Below are 4,651 nucleotides of genomic sequence, written 5' to 3'. Positions count from 1 at the left end.
CTTAGGATTAGGGTTAGGGTTAGGGTTAGGGTTAGGGTTAGGGAGTAGGCGTAGGCGACTCCCTAGACTTGTTAGTGGAGTAGGCGAGGTATGGTCCGGCATATTAGATAGTACCAGGGTACGTTCCGGCAGTACCCTGTAGGACATAGACCCTCTCAGCGTTAGTTGGCAATAAAGCTGTACAATGCGCATCCAAACGCTAATTTCTCTAGTACTAGACTAGCAAATACTTCGTGTCATGCATAATCACAATACATTATGACAAAATAAACTCTAGTTCCTCCCATTTCACTGCGCGTTGTCTTATAAAAGGTATTTGAAAATACCTCCAATGTTGTTCAAATTCTCCGATGTTGTTGACAGTTTCCCCAAGCAACCATGCAGCGGTGCTGCGGTACAGCGGTACGGGTGTAGCAAAGATAAAAACGTGACGTCACCTAACCACTTCGAGGCTAAATTGTTTGGCAAACAAGTCGGCGTTGGCGCCAGAATACCAGTTTTCTCACCTCTTTCTTGTGGGTTTTAAGCAAACGCGCAGTGAAATGGGAGCAACTAGAGTTTATTTTGTCATAAGGTAGTGTGATTATGCATGCCACGAAGTATTTGCTAGTCTAGTACTGGAGAAATTAGCGTTTGGATGCGCATTGTGCGGCTTTAACAGCATACATGTAACTTAGAGTTGGTCAAATAATATATTTCAAGCTCTAGGAATGTCGGGGGAGCTTCTGGGAAAGATTTTACTTTCGTTTTTCTCCTCCCCAGTCCTCGTTACCCCCATGCATTGATCTATGCTGCCGCACATCCAGATGAGACGGGATACTAGAGAAGCGTTGCTTACAAAAAATCGCTTCAAAATAATCGGTTCAAAATCAAACATGTTTGATTTGGAACGATCACCCGATAAAAATAATTGTAAGTAAAATCGTCTACAAATGAACGCGCACACCTACCCGATATCGGCTGATTTTTATCGGGCCTATCAAACCGCGTGATAAATCGGCTGGTGTGCGCCGGCCTTTAGATATGTGATATTGCGTATATGACTCTGTGTATTAATATTTGTGTTATCATCATCACGTTTCCAAACTTCTTTGTTTTAGTTATCAATATAGCAAAAATTATATTATTATTGTATAATTTACAATATATATGTAAGCTATATATGGAAGGGGAGGGGAAGGGGGAGAGAAGGAATGAGGATTGTATAGGCTGTAAGGTCAACAGGGTGTAAACAAGATAGAAGTGAAAAAAGAAAGGTGTAGCAGCAGGAGTAGGGAGGGGGGTGGCCAACTAGATAATTGTAATAGAGAGCAGTTGGCAGTTAAGGAGTAAGGAAAGATCAATATCAAGATGTCAGTATCAATATCAAAATATCGATATCATTTGAGACTAGAGCCTTGAGCAGTTGTGACGAAAATTGGCTCATTCCAATGGGCTCTGGTGTATCAAATCTACGCTCCTGACTCCATGAACTCATCCATGGTTCGTCTCAATCGATACCTTCCTTCGGGGTATAAGTTGTTTGCGTTAGAAGCAGATTGAGCTCGAGGCACACAGAATTACACTCTTTCTGCACAATTAAGCATGGTTCGAATTTTGGCTGAAAATCTAGTGGACAGCAGGACCACCAACTTCTGAAAGTTGGTGGTCCTGCACAAAAGTTAGTGGTCCGCTTATTTACTAGCAGTGAGTAACAAAATAGTATATAAAAATAACCATTTAATTGGCATTAACTTGTTGGCTGTTAATTGGCTGTTAGTTGGACTCATAGGGTCTATGTCCCCCAGGGTACTACCGGTACGTACCCTGGGTACGGTCCGGTATACCGGAACGTACCCTGGTAACTATTTGATATGGTTAGGGTTAGGGTTAGGGTTAGGCAGTAGGCGTCGGCCGACTCGCCTAGACTTTTAGTGGAGTAGGTCGAGGTATGTCGGCATATTAAGATAGTCACCGAGGGTAACGTTCCGGCAGTACCGTGTAGGAATAGACCTCCTCAGGCGTTAGTTGGCAATAAAGCTGACAATGCGCAAAAATTCCAAACGCTATATATTCTCTAAGTCTAGACTAGCAAATACTTCGTGTCATGCATAATCACAATAATTATGACAAAAATAAACTCTAGTTCTCCATTTCACTGCGCGTGTCTTAATAAAGGGTATTTGAAAAATACCTCCAATGTTGTTCAAATTCTCCGATGTGTTGACAGTTTCGCCAAAGCAACGGCATGGCAGCGGTGGCTGCGTACAGCGTACGGGTGTAGCAAAGTAAAACGCTGACGTCACCTAACGCACTTCGAGCTAAAATTGTATTGCGCAAACAGTCGGCGGGAGTTGGCGCGCCACGAATCGAGTTTTCTCACCTCTTTTCTGTGGTTTATAGCAAACCGGCAGTGAAATGGGAGCAACTAGAGTTATAGTTTTGTCATAAGGTATAGTTTGAATACATGCCACGACAAAGTACTTTGCTAGTGCTAGGTAACTGAAAATTAGCGGTTTGGATTCGCATCTTGCGCTTCTACAGCATACATGTAACTTTAGAGTTGTCAAATAAGTATATTTCAACTAACTAGGAATGTCGGGAGCTTCTGGATAAATTTTACTATTCAGTTTTTTTTTTTTTTGTTGTCTCCTTCCCAAGCTCCTCGATGAAGTTTTGTGGCCCCCATGCATCATGATGGCTAGAGCTGCAGTATGTGCCGGGTTGCGTAGTACTGGGATTGGAAAGATAGAGCTGTGGACAACAGGCGATGACCAGAGCGTTAACGCTGAAGGCTAATGTCCCCCAGGGTAACTGCCGGAACGTACCCTGGTACTATCAATATGCGACCATACCTCGCCTACTCCACTAACCAGTCTAGGGAGTCGCCTACGCCTGACTCCCTAACCCTAACCCTAACTCCTACCATATTCAAATAGTTAACGCAGGCTATGTTAGCGGTATAACCGACCGTACCCAGGTACGTTCCGGCACGTGACGCCTGGGACAAAAAATTTATGAGCCAAAGGCACAGTGCCCTCCAAATTGCTAAGTATATACAGTTTACATTGCTTCTAGATAATCTAAGGAATAAAAACAGTGCCCACTTTCTACGGACAAAAGAAAAATGCCGAAATTCAGGCTTTGATACGTGGGGCGTGTTCATGTGTCACTGGTCGTGCCCTCATCCCCACACTAACCCCTGCACATATGAACATTGTTTATTCCGTCCAAAATACACTGGGCTACGCTACACGCCGCATATCGATTCTATTAGACTGTCTACGAGTTTTGTTCGTGTGCGATCATGCGTGTGAGTGAGCTTGCAATGCCCTCCGCTCTATGTGTTTTGGATATCCCGTCTACGTTCAGAGACAGAATGCCTCCCGTTACAAGTCTGATCTAAACTTGCCGTATGTAATTCCGTTAGTATTTTCATGCGCCATATGAGGGAAAAAGTGGCCGGCAGGAGGACCCGGCAGTTTCATAGAGAAAGTGGCCGAACACAAAACTTGGTGCCCTCGCTCGGCCCTCCGGTCGGCACTCACATTTCAAACGCTGTGCAACAACCTGATAGTGTATCCTGTTAACAGTTGGCAAAAGCCCGCGAACCACCTTCCGATCCAGACAGCAGATCATAAGAGGCAAACGTAGAGCAAAATTTCCTTTCGGCATCGACCGACAACAAGTCGGCGATACAACAAGACTCGTAACGAAACCACGCTGAAATTTACGATTGCAAGTTGATCAATTAGATTTCATTTATGAGCAAAATAATTCCGACGCCCCGAGCCAGAAATTCGTACGAAAAATATAAGATCAGGGTAGATAATTTAAATAATTCCCATTTGTCATTATCTACCCCAGATAAGATTAAGAAAACATACAGTAAATTGCTCCACTGGCTGATGACCATACCGCTTAACAAAAATTTCACAATCTACAAGCAATCCACAAGCGATCAACGACGGCTGCAAATAAGCACTCATGTGGGCATGAGGTAGCTTATGCTGATTGCTTATTCAAGCAATCAGGACCTGATCATCTGATGCTAAAACAACTCAGGACCAATCATGCGATTGCTGGGACCGATCGTCGATGCCAAATAAGCAATCAGGGACAGATCTTCTATTGCTTAATGAGCCATCGGTACCGATCATCGATTGCTTCACCCGATCAGTCGCCGATTGCTTATTAAGCAATCAAACGGTCATTTTAAGCTATCGCTCTGCACCATTGAGCGCTTATTTTAAGCCATCATTGGGGATCCGCTTGATCAGTCCTAATAGATCGCCGAATTGCTATTCATCATGACCGAAATCCAGGTGCCTCAGCGACCATCGCTGATCATTTAAGCAACTCAATGATCGCTTACTAATTCGCCGATTACTTGAAAATGGCTGACTCTCCTAACACTAAAACTAGAAAACAGACTCCGCTTATATACGTGTAGAAAAACAGATAAAACAATCTACGGTGGTATAACCTTTGCTTTCAATATTTTTGCGTCTGAACTAACAATCAATCCCCAAACAACTAGTGTAGGCTACAATTAATAATTAATTATAAACTAATAATTTAATAATTATTAGGGCATAGAGATTAATTAATCGTGAATTAATTCCAACGGCATTATTTTGTGGGAAGCTAACGCATGGACTACCGTACGCGA

The 4,651-nt window shown here is 43.2% G+C and overlaps 1 protein-coding gene across 1 annotated transcript in view; it reads left to right on the top strand.

Annotated features, from left to right (window-relative positions):
• LOC106808993 (protein FAM179B-like) overlaps positions 1-4,651 on the top strand; it is a 55,024-nt gene that overhangs the window by 28,447 nt on the left and 21,926 nt on the right. The window lies entirely within an intron of this gene.

Source organism: Priapulus caudatus, unplaced genomic scaffold (genome assembly GCF_000485595.1).
Source record: "Priapulus caudatus unplaced genomic scaffold, Priapulus_caudatus-5.0.1 Scaffold321, whole genome shotgun sequence".
Classification (NCBI taxonomy): Eukaryota; Metazoa; Priapulida; class Priapulimorpha; order Priapulimorphida; family Priapulidae; genus Priapulus; species Priapulus caudatus.
This window is presented reverse-complemented; position numbering and strand designations above follow the sequence as displayed.